Below are 17,131 nucleotides of genomic sequence, written 5' to 3'. Positions count from 1 at the left end.
TGGTTTTGTTGATGCTCAGAAGATGGTTTTGACTGATGATATGCAAGTATTTTATAAGTTCTTGATGATAATCAGTTGGTATTTTTTGAAGATGGTTCTACATTTCTATGTGATGTTGTTGATGGAGGAGATGATGTTGATATTATTATATCTCATTGGTTTTATGTCTTCATGTTTGATGACATGAGGGAAGTTTAGTCAAAAGTTTTCAGTTTCAGGGAGATATCACTGTTACGACAGTTTTATGGCTAGAAAGTAGTTTTCTTTCTATGTTCAAGGATATATGTGAGCAAGCCATCTTGGTGGTGTTTTTTATGTGTGAAGGAGAGTTCAACATGTTATTTTTAAGCCTTGAATCAGATCAGTTTGATGAAGAAACATATCAGTTTTGGTGTTTCTTGAATCAAATTTTTTAGGATAATCAATTGTTTTGGCATACAGAGTCTAAATCAGGTCTCCCAGTGGTTCATCTACATGTAGAGATATTGGATATGTTCAAGAGGCAGTGTCTTATGATTGCAAATTTTTCATCCTACTTTGAATCTTTCTTCATTCTTTTTGAAGAGAAAATTGAACTTGACCCTGAACATGAGCCTGCTAATGTGTTTAGTAAGCCATACTAGGCCTTTGTTGAAGAAGAGGCTAAGGAAGAAAAGTTGTTGTTGTAGAAGAAGGTCACTGAACTGAAAGATCATTTTGAGCACTTGAAGTATAAGGGGGGCCCAACAGAGTGTGCTGAATGTGAAGTGATACTAATGGATAATGCAAATTAGAAAGTTCAAGAGCAGTTTATTAAAGATACAGTTCCAGTTCACAGGACAAGAGAATGAAATAGAGCATCTGCATTTTGGGGAGGCATTATTGAACACTGTTGAGGAAGTGTTTGGTAAGAACATTGAAGAACATACAATGGATGAGGTTGCAGCTGAGATGGAAGTAAGTATTGACGCAGAGGAAGAGGCCAAAGAGGATAATTTGTTTTTTCAGAGACAGTTTGATGAACTGAAGAAGAAGTATGAGGAACTGCAATCGTAGTTGGAGCAACAGAAAATTCATCAACCTGAACAAGTGGTCACTCAGAGGAGTGATACTATAATGCTAGAGAAAATTGAAATTGAAGTTCAAATGCAGTCTACTGAAGATGAAGTTACAATTAAAGCTGCAGGTGAAGAGGTAAGTGGTGCAGGTGGAAAATAGAAATGTAAAGATACAGTACTGAGTATTGTTGAAGATATACTCCATAAGGAGACTACTGAGATTACAAAGGAAACAACTGAAGCTAAAGTGGATGCAAGATTTGGTGAAGATGGTAAGGAAACTACAGCAGAAGGGGAAATTTCAAAGTAGCCTAAAGATAAAGACAATCTTAATTTTGATGTTTCTGATCAAGGAATTGTGGGTCCTCATAATGTTTGAGAAACATTGCCCACCGGGTGTGCTAGGTGTTAGTGCCTGATGTGTCTGGGTATTTATCTTTTTGGACTTTTAACTAAGGTCTTAGCTTTAAACCATAGGAGCATGTTTACACAATGACTTTAGTTGGAAATACCCAAATAGTCATATGGCGTGTAGCAATTTTCGGATGTAACCACTCGGCAGTTTGCAGTTTGTAGTCTTCTTGAAGGCATATTGTTGTTTTGGGCCTGTAGTTGGACATTGATAATGAATACATGGTAGAGCAATACTTTCTCTTGCTTAGCCATGGTCTCTTGTGTTCATACAGTCTCCAATTTTCATGGTGTAATGTGCAGTCTCCTGCCTCGTTTATCTCTACATTGCATCATTATTGTATTGATTACCTCTTAGGGTTGTGAGCCCCTAATAGGCACTCCATGTAGAGTTGTGGAGCTTGCAAGGAGAACTTGCTCATACATTAGGAAGGGAATGGGGTCTAAGGGGGGCTCTTTATTTGCCATGGGATTAAAAAGGAGATTATGGAAGGGGCAAATGGATGGATGCCATGTGGACTGAAATGGTGGGTATGGCAGGTCCTAAAAGTAAGTGGTCAAACTTGTGCTCTTTACAAAATACAAAAAGAAAATCTCTTATAATTTCAAAAAAATGAACTTTTCTCTAAATAGTTGAGTAAAAACCAATACTTTCTCTCTGTAGTGGCTGTCAGTTTCCCCCCCCCTCTCTCCTAAAAAGGGGTCCCTCCAAAAACGTGTTGATCATTCCCTCCCTCTCTCTCTACTGTACCATCTCTCACTTCTCTTCACTTCACTTTCAATTTTCCCTCCCAACAGCTCTGCTTCTCTTTCCTTCCTTTCAGTTTTCCCTCCCAAAAGCTCTGCAACAGAAGTTTGAACTTTTTTTCCCTCCTCAAGCTTACTACATTCTCCTCAAGCTGAAGTTCTCCATTTCTCCATGAGCCTCACTAAACACCTCCAGCTAAAGCTGAAGATCTATTGCATATTCTTCTGCTAGATCATCCCTCTTTCTTTCCTCAACAAGTTTTCTGCTCCTTCTCCATTGTGCTCTCTAGAGAGGATCTATTTTCCTCTCAAGCTTTGCAACATTATCTTTCCAATTAAGCCAACAAGCAGGTGGAGCAGTATAGCAGTAAGTGGTATCCTTCGTCTGATGTACTATCAAGAATCTTGTGCTATACAATTGAGAACATGGATGTGCAATCTCTAATCATAAGTGTTTGTCTGCTGGTTGTGCCACTATTCTCCATGGCATCATCGGGTACTCGACAACCTAGGAGTGTCATTGACTCCATTTCATGTAGCACTGTACAAGATGACAGTGGATGTTGGGTGACGATGGAGTTCAAATGATTGATGTGGGTGACAATGCAGGCCAGCTCAAGAGGTGCACACAAAGTCTCAAGGAGACACATGGCTTCTCGAGCACACCATTGGAAGGGAAGGATCATGGAGTTCAAGCAAACCCATGATGGCAAGCATCTTGCAAAGGTGCAACATGTGTATGTTGCTTCACAACTGAAGCTAGAGACAACAATGGCTCCATTAAGGTTTCCTGCAAACTGTAATTTCACTCCTCTGTCAATTTTTTAGATTGTATATTTTGTATTTGTGTTGTATATATTTCTTTGATGTCTATAAGGCTTTTCATTGCTTGTTCATGTTTGTAGATGTATTCCCATTTGATTTTGTAGTGGGAGCCAATGAGTCCTTCACAGGAACTTTCCAGGCCATCCATGTTGACCTTGGCAAGCTGCTCTATGCTAGTTGTCCATCCGTGGATCTTGTCTCACGGGACATTTTTTTTTTTATAATCATACTTATGTAACGCCTAGGAAAACTGGGTATGGTAATCTTTTGTTAGTTCATCCACCAGCCTTGCAGAGTATGGAATGGCCTAAGCCTGATAGTGCCTTGATCAGAGCAACCAAAAGGAGAATCAAGGCGGGTGTGTATTCAACAATGAAGTGCACCTATGGTTCCCATAAAGCTTCCCTAACTTGGTTTATGTCCCTTCATGTGTTCGTGTTTATCTTTTGACTGCAGAATGTTCACAGGACACCAACAATGTGGACTTGCAAAGGGGAAAGTTATATCAACAGTTTCCTTGGAGTTGGATGGTAGACTAAGGTGGTCAACCACCAGGGAGATACAATCAAGTGCTCTGTAGTTGTAGAGAATGTGGTGTGCAAATACCATATTGCGAAGCAGAGCTTGTCAATTGTCTTTCCCTACAAAAGATGGAAGCTGACGAAGGGAGAATGGGAGGCACTAGACTCTGATGTTGCTCTTAGAGAATCAATGATCTGCAAATATGCCTCCACAATACTGCAGTGCATGACATCTTGATGAATAACGACTGGAATCTCAGTCACCTTCGCGAGTATCTCAATCTTATATATGCCTTTCCCAATCAATATGTTTTTGTAATCAATGAAAAGGTTGTTCGTAATGCTTGAAAAAGAAATTGTAAGTGCGGTCTCCAAGGAAACCTTTGCTATAAGAAAAGACAAAGCTTGCCAGTCTGCTTATAGCTACATTGGTAACATGGAGAAGTACGTCCATGATATATATGAAGCTCTTCACGAAGGTGTTCAATCGATAAAGCTCAAAGGCTTGGGATTTGGCTTGGTGTGTAGAAAGAGAGAAGAGTAAGCGTGCGAAAGATATAGATACACAATATGTGTTATCTGAAAAGGTACAAAGGGATCAAGTAAACCAATCAAGTGGCAAAGATAAGGGATGACTACGCTTTGAAAATATTGACTTAGAATTGTGCTCAGTACCTAGACAAAAGTACTTACATAAAAAGATGATGTGCTCTATGAAAGATGTTTGTCCGACATGGCATGTGGACCAGTGAAATATTGATTAAGGGATGCGCACTTCGTTTCGGAAACTTTGTTTAGACATTTCATTTTGATGTTTTGATTTATGTATTTTATGTACAAGGCAGCCATATGACATGGACATGCCATTTTGTTGATTGTGTAGTATGAGAAGCATGACATACTAACAGTTGGAATGTAGTTTGATTTTGAGGGTTCTTAAGTTAATTTGGTAGGCTACTTTTATGTTTCCATTTTGTGTTTGTTTTGTACATGATCGCCTATCGATGTGGACGTGGCCTTTTGGTAATCATGTGATTAGACTTTGTGATTGGAGGTTTCCTATGTACTATGATATGTAGGTCATACTACCACTTTGAAGTTAGATTATTTTGACTCTATTGAAAATGTGCTACATTTTAATGTGTAAGATAATCCTTAAATCCCACGTGGGAGCCCAAGATGAGGTGGACAATTTTTTTGGAAAAAGAAATTATGTGATGAAAATCCCATGTGGGAGCCCAAGAAAAGGGTGTATTGATTTTTTTTGAGAAATAGGTCTCCATACAAAGGAGACTTTGGCAAAATTTTTAAGATTTATATTTTATGTACAAACTCAAAATTAAATACAGATGGTGCTTTTTTAAAAGTTTCACTTTGCTTAAGCATAGACGTGCATTCATATCACATATAATTGTTTTTGTTCAAAAAGATTAATCTTTTAATGGGTTGTTTTGTAATGTGTTTTGATTTGATGAGTGAAGTTTTTCATGGTTGTTTAAAGAACAATCCATTTCATATGTGGCCTTAAATCCCATGTGGGAAGCCTACTAAGTAGGTGGCTACTATCATGTGTTTTGAGATTGAGATTTGTATCAGTTTACAAGGTAAATGCTATTCGTTTTTTGACAAATTACATTGAAAACGATTGGTTTATTTTAATTTAGTATTCATTATATTTATTGCTTTTCATGGTTTGTTCTCTTAACATCTATTGCAAATGAAAACACACTACACTGTACACTTGCTGTTCATTTGTAGTTCATCATGTATTTTTACAACAGCATGTGCTTCTAAATTGTTATATTACTAGTATACATAAAATAGTGGGTCATTACATTCCGTACAAAATCCGTATGAGGAGGGATGGCATTTACAAGGTAAATGCTATTCGTTTTTTGACAAATTACATTGAAAACGATTGGTTTATTTTAATTTAGTATTCATTATATTTGTTGCTTTTCATGGTTTGTTCTCTTAACATCTATTGCAAATGAAAACACACTACACTGTACACTTGCTGTTCATTTGTAGTTCATCATGTATACAAAAGCATGTGCTTCTAAATTGTTATATTACTAGTATACATAAAATAGTGGGTCATTACATTCCGTACAAAATCCGTATGAGGAGGGATGGCTCATTGCGAGAATGTCCGTATCTTGTCCGTATGTAGGGGGATAGGTTAGCATGTAAGATACCGTACATAGGGGGTATACCAAGGACATTGCTTATCTCTTGCACTTACGAATGTGGTAGCGGAGGGGAATGTGTGTGAGATGATCGATTCACCGATGCATACTGCATGAAGTGTGTTGTAGTTGAACATAATTGTCTAGTCGACGCTCTTGCTCTTTTTTTTGTTGCTGTACTTTTTCATTGAGATTTTCCATCTCATTGTTCAGTTGCTTCATCTTCTTGTTGGCTTCCTCTCTAACTTGCTGAAGATCTTTTGCAGACTTCTCTTGTAGTGATGAATAGGCAGCCAAGAGATGTTTACTTGCTTCCCTTTCATTGACAAAAGCTGAATACAATCTCTAGTAGTAGCCAAACAGTCCACCTCTTCCATCTCCAATAAAACGCAGAAGCTCAGTGACATTACAAAAGGGTAGTGGTGCATTAGTCGTTTGATCACCTGGATAAATGTGGCCATCAACCCATAAGTTGATTGCCTTGCACCCAATGCTTTGTAGCTAATCTGCAGCATTGGGATTCGATGTGCCAAGTCGCACAGTAGCATACTCCTGCTCCAAATCAGTGTTTTAATCGATATCATTTTGGCCTATTAGTAATGTCTTGCAGTGGAGGGAGATTGAATGACATGCTTGTTAGCTAATCAAGAAACATAGTGAGAGAATGTGTAATGGTGACTACTGTAAGCAGGAAAATCTGGCTATGGAGGGAAAAAGTGGAAGGTACTCAAAGATAGTAGAGAAGGATTATGTTGTGGAGGGAAGAAAGAGAGGGAATGTAGCTCAATCTCTTTTGAATTATCAAAATATTGATCATGAGGGATTTAGAGAGAGAAATGCAGCTGCACACAGAGGTAATGGAGTCCTCCATTGCTCTCACCTAAAGCTAGAATGGGAGGAGAGAGAGCTTGAGAGAGAGAGAGAGAGAGAGAGAGGGAGTGGGGGAGAGAGAGAGAGAAAGACATAAAGGAAGAGAGTGAGAGAGAGAGTGTAGATCTGCAGCCTTGGAGGATCTACACTTTCTGTCAGATGTAGGCAGCATAGAATGTCCTCTTGATGATTGGGAGGTGGAAGTGACAAGAGAGAAAATGGGGGGAAGAGAAAGAGTTGGCTCACGTTTTAGAGAGAGAATGCCGAGAGAGAATATGAAAAATCTGCTTTTTGGGTTAGCGGGGATTGAAAAGTGCTTCTTTTAATGAGAACTAAGTGAGAGAGAGTGTTTTATATGTTAGAGAGAGAGGAGAGAGAGGAGAGAGTGTTTTAGAATTTAGTTACCCACCTCTCTTTTGTGTTAAAGTATTCTATTTTCAAAATACAAAATATACAAATGGTATTTTTAAAAATCTAAGCATAGGCCTTTTTGCCCTCTCTTTTAGCTTGGTCAAACTTGACTTAAGCTTTAAGCATTTCCTTAAACTGCCAAATAAAGAGGCCCTCCTATACCCCATTCCCTTCTTAATGAGAAGTTATCTATATTATTCGTAAGCTTCAATTCCACCTCGCATAATCAGGATTTTTCTACATAACATATTTATTACTTTTTAAAGTGGCTCCTTTGTTTTCCTGAGCATTGTGTTGAGGGATATCTAAATCATTTTTCATATTTTTATTTCTAATTAAAAAGAAAAAATTGGTAGAAATTGCATGTTTGGAAGAGAGTGAAAATGTGTAGGTCCTACCATGAATCTCTCTCTCTCTCTCTCTCTCTCTCTCTCTCTCTCTCTCTCTACTGACAATTAGGCATGTAGATGTTCGCAGAAGTCACCCATAAATATGTTAATATAGCTCGTGATTCAATATAAAGGTTTTTTAAACCATATACTTCACCCTTATTTAACATACAAAAGGGTACCAAACAAAGAAGGTTTACATAAATTGAATAGGAAAAGGGTGTATTTTATTTATAAAAAATCTATAGGTAGCAGATTTTTTAAATAAGCCTTCAAAAAAAACATGACACTGAGGGTTTACACACTCTCTCTCTCTCTCTCTCTCTCTCTCTCTCTCTCTCTCTCTCTCTCTCTCCCCCCCCCCCCCCCCCCCCATGCCCGCGAGTTTCATTGTATGTTGTTGGTCTTATAATTCCATCATCTGTGCATGCCACTTCTTAATGTATTCTTGAAAGGATCGAGAGAAAATTGGTCAAATCCCCACCCAACTTCCTCCTTAAATAGGCCTCGCCTTGCCCTAGAACCTCAATTTATAGGAACCTCTTAACCTCAAGTCTTCCCTATGGTTCTTACTTAGGGGTGCACTATTCACTAACCCCCTATATAATGTGTGTTCTCGAGGTAATTATTAGCATGTTTGAATTAATACAATGACCCCTTATTTTAGATTTTTTTTTTGAAATTGAAGATAAGACCCCCTTGTTTTAATGTATTTATGTTTAATTACCTAAAACGTTTGCATTTTAAAACCCCTCTCACTAAGATCATGTGGTACATTAACATGATTACATAGTGCATCCCCGGAGGGTTCTTAACCGTATCCTAAGCCATGCCCTTAGGATCCTTGTATTCACATTACTCTCCCTTTGGAGAAGCATTTTCGTCCTATAAAACAAACGTGGGGTATTTATTCTTAATAACACCAATATTTTTCCACTTGAGCAATACTATGATAATAAAGAATATATTTAGGTGCATGCGGCTGAGCGAGAGGCTCAATGAAACCAACAAGAACACGACATTGGTGTCCCTATTTAGCATTTGGGTAAAAGCATGTTAGCACGGATTTTCTTTAATGCTAGTTAACATGTGCCAACAAGCATATCTTGTAAGCATAAGGACAACGTTGTTTTTCAAGTGTGTGGGCCACCATCATGAAATATATAGAGTGTATAAATATTTTGTTAAAATTAGACCAAAGTGTATTGTGCTATCAAATGCTTGAACATTTATATTGAGATGTTACTTTGAAGGTGTGGTGTAGTCATGATGCATGGAGGGAAGCAAGGCACAAGGACCACATGTAGGAGAGAGGCGGGGAGGTGATTGCGAGCTGCAAGAAGTCCCTCAGTCCCACCTCACCAAGCTACCGAGGTGGAGAATAACTCCGCACACTAGCTAGCCAACTTGGACAACCTATTGACACTCCAACAAAAAAGTGTTTCCTACAAATTGTAATTTCACTCCTTTGTCAAGTTTTTAGATATTATATCTTTTATTTCAGCTGTGTTTATTTCTTTGATGTCTAAAAGGTTTTCATTGCTTGTTCAAGTTTGTAGATGTATTCCAATCCAATTTTGTAGAGTGGGAGCCAATAGAGTCCTTCATAGGAACTTTTGAGGCCATCCACGTTGATGTTGGCAAGCTGCTCTACGCTGGTTGTCCATCCGTGGAACTTGTCTCATGGGACATTTTTTTTATAACCATAGTTATGTAACGCCTAGGCAAACTGGGTATGGTAATCTTTCTCTGGTTCATCCACCAACCTTGAAAAGTATGGAATGGCCTAAGGCAGATAGTGCCTTGATCACAACAACCAAAAGGAGAATTGAGGCGGATGTGCATTCAACAATGAAGTGCACATATGGTTCCCACAAAGCTTCCCTAACTTGGTTTATGTCCCTTCATGTGTTTGTGTTCATTTTTTGACTGGAGAGTGTCCACAGGACACCAACAATGTGGACTTGCAAAGGGGGAAGTGCGATCAACAGCTTCCTCGCAATTGGATGGGAGAATAAGGCGGTTACCCACCAAGGAGATACAATCAAGTGCTCTGTAGTTGCTGAGAATATGGCGTGCAGATACCATACTGCGAAGCAAAGCTTGTCAATTGTCTTTCCCTACAGAAGATGGAAGCTGATGAAGGGAGAATGGGAGGCACTAGACTCTAATGTTACTGCTAGAGAATCAATTAGTCTTCAAATATGCCTCCACAACAATGCAGTGCATGACATCTCGGCAGTGAAAAACGACTGGAATCTTAGTCACCTTCGCGAGTATCTTAATCTTAGATATACCTTGCCCAATCAGTATGTTTATGTAATCAATGAAAAGGTTGTTCATTCCAAAAAAGAGAAGAGTTTTTTGTGTGAAAACATTGGTTTTCCACGATGTATTAATGTAAAATCTTGTGATTGAAGCGATTTCACTCCCATTAATGCATGTGGTGTTTTGAATCTCTTTTTCATTTTTAATTTGTTCAAGAATTCGATTGAAATGTGCAAGTTTTATTTGGAGCGTTAATCCTTTCAATGTTGGTGTCTTATAATGGCTTGTCGCGTGATTTTGTTTATAATTATAGTTTTAAGTTGATTTGATGCTAGTTTTAAGTGCTTTAAAAAAGTGACATTGAGTATACAAGTGACTTTTTCGGTTTTAAACTTCATTTCTCACATTCACAAAACATTAGCTTTCAGCTCTCTTCCCATCTTCTTCACGAACAGACCTATGGCAACACTATTTGATGCACTTCTCACACAACTAGAGAAAATAGGACTTGCAGATCGTGCACATGAACGAGTTAGTGTGTTTGAGGGGATGATTGACATGCGTGCCACTGCTAACCTTCATGTAGAGGGATTCCAAAGCTTTCTTGACTACATGATGGAGCACATGGAAGAATATGCAATAGTCTTCGAGGGATCCTAGATGCCAGTGGATTTTGTCAAACACCTCTCTATGGCCAACAAAAACTTTTGCTATCTCTTATTGAGGTTTATAAAAGGGCTTACTAAGCGGGACTGCAGGACAGAGGATGAGGATGCCCTCATAGACTTGGGCATGGGGTGCATAGGCACATCTATTGGGACATGGTTCTGGTCTTGATTGTGCTTGAGGGCATGGACAAGGGAGAGTCAAAGGAAAAGGCCAACCAAAAACCTCTTGTAACCATTGTGAAGGAATCAAATCAGTTTATTGAAGAGTTTGATGAGCAGGGTTGAAGCATCTATGGCACTCGTCCTCCTGCAAGATCCCAGCTCCACTAGGGAGGAAGATTGGATGATAGAGGGAGACGAGGTGTTGGAGGAAGTTCCTGACCTCCAAATTCTCACTTTGCATGCAGTGGTGGTGGATGGTCGTCACTTCTTGTTCCTTGATGAAATTGCAAAGACACTAGGACTCAAGAAGATGAGTCGCTCTCAGTGCTCACTATCTATGCAGGCATGAAAGATCCCAGTGGAATGCAAGAGAAGGTCAACTTTCAAATTGACTTTGAATACCAAGGTCTCCCACCAAGCCTCTCTTTCCTCCCTGGTGAAATGAACATAATTTGGTGCAAATTGTCACTTATGGAAATCAAATCATGTGCCTCATTTTATGAAAGCATCCCGAGAAGATCTTTTCATCCACACAAACCGCGGATCATTATGGGTGGAGAAGATCGCTCTAGCATCGACCTTACAAGGAAAACTCTTGAAGAGATGGATGAAGAAATTGAGGTAACCACTTTTTAACCTTATCAATAGTCTATTGTACCCTATAGCAAGTGTTTTGAAGCTGTTTAAAATGTTTTGCAGACCGCATACCATGTTGATAAGTTTGCAATGCGAACTGGAGGTTCGTGCAACGTTACTATCAGTAGAGAGTGCTCCTTGTGGCACTATCTTGGCCATCTGGGGCCATCCATTCCTTGAGTTGCTCACATAGAGTTCTCCAAGAATGGTTTTTGGAGTTGCTCAAGTGCAAAGCATTAAGTACCATCCTTGTTGAAGACATCCTTACCCTCAATGCTCACAAGTGTATCCAGGTGGATCGAGAAGTCACATTGTATGCATTTACAGGAAATCACCCTGGGTTAGTCCTCTCCCATTGTGCCTCAAGCCTAGGTCAAGGGGTGACAAACCCAGAGGATATTGTAAAAACCTTTGGTGTCAAGTTTTCCATTCGCCCTATACCTACAGATGTAATTTACAAGAAAATCAACCAGCCGTGATGTAATATCCAAAGAAATATACAATAATTTTGTCCTTTGTATTTTTTTTTCACTGTGTACTTTCTTTTTTTGAGTCTTACCATAGCCCGAGCAAGATTTTCCGAGCAAACTAAAACCCGAGCAAAGATTGGGTATCGGTGTCAAAGAAGTCAACCCATCTCATGCTCTTAAACAATCGCATCAACAATAATTGAGTACCCAACAACTTTCCAAAAGGGAATGGAGAAGCTTCTCTAGCTTGAGCTCCAACTTGGAACTAGGGGACTACGCTCAATACTTGCCCCACAAAGATTTCCACCTTCGTTGGTAGTTGTATCCTTTCCAAGCTGGAGGGGATTAAAGCCATAGTCATTGAAAAGCAATCCATCAAGCCATTCAAGATCGACAAGGTTGCCACCTCCCTTAATCCTAAAAAGCCAGGACATCTTTCCAAAGGATCAGGTAGAGACGTTTTTGGTGACCATGCAAATAAGGTAAAAATCACTGGAGGGGGTGAAGGAGAGGGAGGGGCAAGACTTCAAGAAAAAGGATGTTGATGAAGAGGACGAGCATAGGGTGACACTATGCAAAGACAATATGGATGAAGAGCTTGCTACATGGCCACAACAACTACACACAGAAGAAAGCTTGCCAACTACCTTTCCTCACTCTTTCACCTACAAGCAAACTCCTCACTCTCTCTCTCTCTCTCTCTTTATTTATGCCTCTCTCTTTGCACATGAACTCACATGGGCATCCGTGTGTGTGTGTGTGTGTGTGTGTGTGTGAGTGTGAAAGATGGAGTAATAGTGAGCAACAACCACTCTCCCCATCTACTCTGAATCTATATCTTCCCTCCTGTTACCTTGCCCTCTCTTTCTCGATCCTTCTCTTGGACCCAAATGTAAGTGTTCTATCTTCTATCTCTCTCTCTCTCTCTCTCTCTCTCTCTCTCTCTCTCTCTCTCTCCCCCCCCCCCCCCCCCCTTGTGTGTGTGTCTTTGTGTATGTATGTGTGTGTGTGTGTGTGTGTGTGTGTGTGTGTGTGTGTGTGTGCGTGCACGTGATCGTATGCCAACATGCGCTCCTCTTTGAATCTCCATGAAGAGATCCATATGAGCTTCCTTAATTTGATGTGTGAGAAGGTATGAATGAAGATTTGGGCATTCATAACCCATATGCAAGTAGGTCCATAACATGCAGATATAAAAGCTAGGAGCTGCAACAGCGTGGGTAGCACAAAATAGAATAACTCGATAGGGAGTTCAAAGCCAATCTCTCTCTCTCTCTCTCTCTCTCTCTCTCTCTCTCTCTCTCATACACACACACACACACACACACACACACAACCCCCATGCCCATGCAACTAGAGGCACAGAACACATGCATGTGCGTTTCATCAAGAAAGAATTCAGCTCTTACAAGTGACTAGTCTCTCTCTCTACGTGTTTTGTGCCTCTGGCTGCATGGACATGGGGGTTGTTAGAGAGAGAGAGAGAGAGAGAGAGAGAGAGAGAGAGAGAGAGAGAGAGAGAGAGAGAGAGAGAGTATTTATGTCACAAAGACAATTAGTGTTTAGAAAAAATGTGCCTCAACTTAATAATATGCCCCTAAATAGAGAAGAATAGTGTATTTATTTTGAAAAATAACCCAATTTTTTGAAATCTCCTCTTGGAAAGATTTATGGGAAGGAATTTTGTATGTTTGGGAAAATTATTTTTCCCAGACACTAGCGACAATGAAGGAGTTTTCCATCGCTGAAAGAGAAAGAAAGAAAAGCTCTTGTGCCATTGTTTACTTTGGGATAAGGATCTCTTCACGGACATTGAGTTTCTCCACCCTGGCCCTCCCTACACATTACCTGCCTCTAGACCCGTACGCCAAAATTCATCGCTATACGGAGAAGGTAATTCTTTGATGCGTTTCCATTGACCTTTTATACAAATGGTTTTACTCGCTGGTGCCCCCTACGCAACAGTGTTTGGGAAAAATCAATTTCACAAACAAACAAAATTCCATTTAAGATAAATTCAAAGAAGAATTTTCTAATGACATGCACCGTAAATGAACACATCTCTCATAATCATGTCACTCATTTCGTGGATTTTTGTCCATGAATTGCTGGCACCTATATATGCTTGATGTAGTGTTCGGGAAAATTCATTTTAGCAAACATAGAAAATTCCATTTCTTGAATTTTTCGAGAGGAAATTTTAGAAAATTAGGTTTACTTTTTTGGATTATTTCACTAATTTTCTCTATTTTGGAGGGAATTTCTCCTCTTCCCCTTGCCTTCAACCGGCATTTTGAAATTGAAAACAGCACAATATTAAGCTAAGAGACACATTTTTCCCGAACACTAGCTTGATGTAATGTCTCTCTAGCACCGCGCTCCGGCGCGCGCTGCTAGAGAGAGAGAGAGAGAGAGAGAGAGAGAGAGAGAGAGAGAGAGAGAGAGAGAGAGAGAGAGAGAGATGCCGTAAGAAGCTAATGGCCCAAGGCGGCTGAGATTGATGATGCAACCCTATTGATGATTGTGCTAAGGATGGATTGCAAAGCCCATATTCAGGTGGAGTATTGTAGAAGCACTGATGTGCATGCAAACTTGAGTTCCTAGCAGGTAAAAAAACGGTTGAGGCAGAAGCTTAATCAATCCCAAGGTTAGGAGGAGGCCTTCGAGGTGCAGCTAGAGGAGAGCGTGCACGGTTGTAGGAAATGGCGTGGCAACAAATGGGGGCATGGGCTGTTGGAGGACTGCTACGCGGCCAAAATATCAACAACAAAGTGGAGCTTTCCGCCATGAACTGTCTAGGGAGTGAGCCATGTGGACCAATAATCACCATCCACTGAGCCAGGTCAAAATCAAGACCGGCACTAATTCAAGGCGAGAAGACGAAGTTGGAGAGGATGTGTGCTTGAGTGGGAGTACTTGTCCCCCCTGTCAAAACTATGAATTATTCATCATTGTAGACAGCTTAAGGGAACCAAAGGTCATTTTGCAAGGGAGTACTTGAGCCTATCAAATTTCAATGCCATTGCCTAGAATGATGGCGACGCCTGCCGTCTGTGGCAGCAACATCACATTTACTCATAAAAGTTTTACAAGAACTGAAAATGTGTAGCATGCCTCTGAGGTAAAAAGCATTTTGTCATTAATTCACAAGAAGTTTATGTGTGTGGAAGTGACTCATCATAATTCTAGCATTGCCTTTAAACGATCATTCAATCTTTTTGCTAGTCTTCAAGAATCTCTATCTTTGAATTATAATATGATATCTTTTTCAAGTATCAAGATGACAATGCCAAACTGATTTTCAAGACTCTTTTGTGACTCAAGGTAGAAAAGTGTAGCTCCGCTTAACACAAGAAGATTTAAACATTTCCTCATGTAGTTAAACAGACTCGTTTGCAGTGTTTTTCATACAATACATAACATCATGAACTTCTGCTCCAGAGGTAGCACATACCTAGGTAGGTGCAATAGGTGCAATTGGGGTCAGAGGGCCGCCGTCACCCCCCACTGGGCCGGTTGTCCCGTGACCCAATCATACCTAGCTAGGTATGCAATGCCTCCCTCATAGAAGCTAATGATGTTGAGGTAAGTCACAATGTGGAAATTATTGTAAGAATTTTTATAAAACTTCTTCTAATACCAGACAGAGAGAGAGAGAGAGAGAGAGAGAGAGAGAGAGAGAGAGAGAGAGAGAGAGAGAGAGATTTGTACGTGATGGGGGATGCATCGCTTGCATGAGGGCGGATAGGACCTCGAGGGCACTATTAGCACAATACAAGGCAATGAAAAATGTGTTGTTGAACGGTTATGCAGAGGATGTTGCTTTAAAGGTATTTGCTTTAAGGCACATTCCTCCAGGAGTAGGGAGCATGGTGGTGCGACCGTTGCCCCACATGCCTCTCACCCTGGATCTTGCAAGATCATACTACCACATCATCCTTTGCATGCATTTCTATTTGCATGGTGATCTATGCACACATCCATCTGGTGCAGCCCCCCCCCCCCCCCCCCCCCCCCCCACCCCCCTCTCTCTCTCTGGCCCAACAGTCATCTCTAATCAAGCTGGTGCAAATGATGAGGACAGCCCTTGATTTATTTGCTTGTCCCCTTGTGAGCCCACAATCGTATAAAAGTTGACATTTGACATCTTATAAAATCTCGCAGTATCCGGCATCTTATAAAAGCTGCACCACTCAAACCCTTTAATTGCAATGCATAGTTCCGAAAGCCGTTGCACATTTCTACTATGCTCAAAGCCTTCTCTCACATGACCACCAAGGAATAATTATTAGAAGATGTAATTGACAATGTGACCCTGCTCCAAACTTGTTCACAAAAGGTAGTACCAAATATGTTGCCCGCCCTATGCCTAAATGGTTGTCTCAAAATGATAAGGCTTGCAAGTGAAGTTGTTTAATAGTATGATGATAGAATTCTCTGCCACACATGCATATGGCTATGATCTTTCCGGCAAGGCTATATTGGCATTGAGACTACAAGGCCACATAATTATCCAACTTATTTTCATGATATCAAGCTCATATTACTTCACCCTCATTACAAACTAATATATTAGAAAAAGACAAATATTTTATATACGAGATATTTTTGGTATTGGAGGGATAGGGTCTTCAAGTTGTGAATATACATTTTCTTTTTGAATGTCCACCCTGGTTTGAGAACATCCATCAACTTCATTATGTTGGTGAGCAAGGCTTAACCTCTAACAAAAAAAGTTTGAATTAGATTAAAACGCATACTTTCACCCGGTTGTTATGATGCTTAAAAGTAATGAAAACACCCTCAATGCTCTGTGATTTTTTATGTATATTTTTTGCCATGTTTTGCTCGGTTTAGGGATTGCTCGAGAAAACTCGCTCGGAGTTTGAGATTCCTCTCTTTTTTCTATTGCACATATTGGCCAATGATTTGTTTTTCAATGCGTTCACACCTCATCGACCATCCAAGCACCCACCAGTTGTGGGACGCCTAAGGGTGAACATTTTGCGAAACATAGCCATTTCGGGTGCGTACGGAGGCCGTGTGACCAACAAAATGCTCGACAAAACCCAGTGGCACAGTGTTGGTAAAAAAAAGGCCCTGTGCACCACGACATGCATGGGCTAGTTTTGACATGGCGCGCATGGGCCAGTTTTTACCTGTCAAAACTAGCCCATGCGCGCCGCGGTGCACAGGGTCTTTTTTTGGCCAACGCAGTGCCGTTGGGTTTTGTCGTGCATTTTGGCAGTCCCACATCCTCTGTACGTACCCAAAATGCCTTCATTTTGCAAAATGTTCACCGATAGGCGTCCCACATCCGACGGGTGCTTGGATGGTCGAGGAGGTGAAATCTAACAACTTGGTTAATTCAAATACTTCAACAACAGAAAGTACACAATTAACTATTACAACTACACCAAATTGTAGAAATTCGACTCATTTATATTATATGGAAAGATTACAAATCTCATAACTAGAGGTTACATAGGGAAACTAATTCTTATGGAGGCACCCTTCATTCCTTAGA

This window comes from Adiantum capillus-veneris, chromosome 2, assembly GCF_014529385.1.
Source record: "Adiantum capillus-veneris isolate H3 chromosome 2, ASM1452938v2, whole genome shotgun sequence".
Taxonomy (NCBI): Eukaryota; Viridiplantae; Streptophyta; class Polypodiopsida; order Polypodiales; family Pteridaceae; genus Adiantum; species Adiantum capillus-veneris.
The sequence above is the reverse complement of the archived record's forward strand: the minus strand, read 5'-3'. Positions refer to the sequence as shown.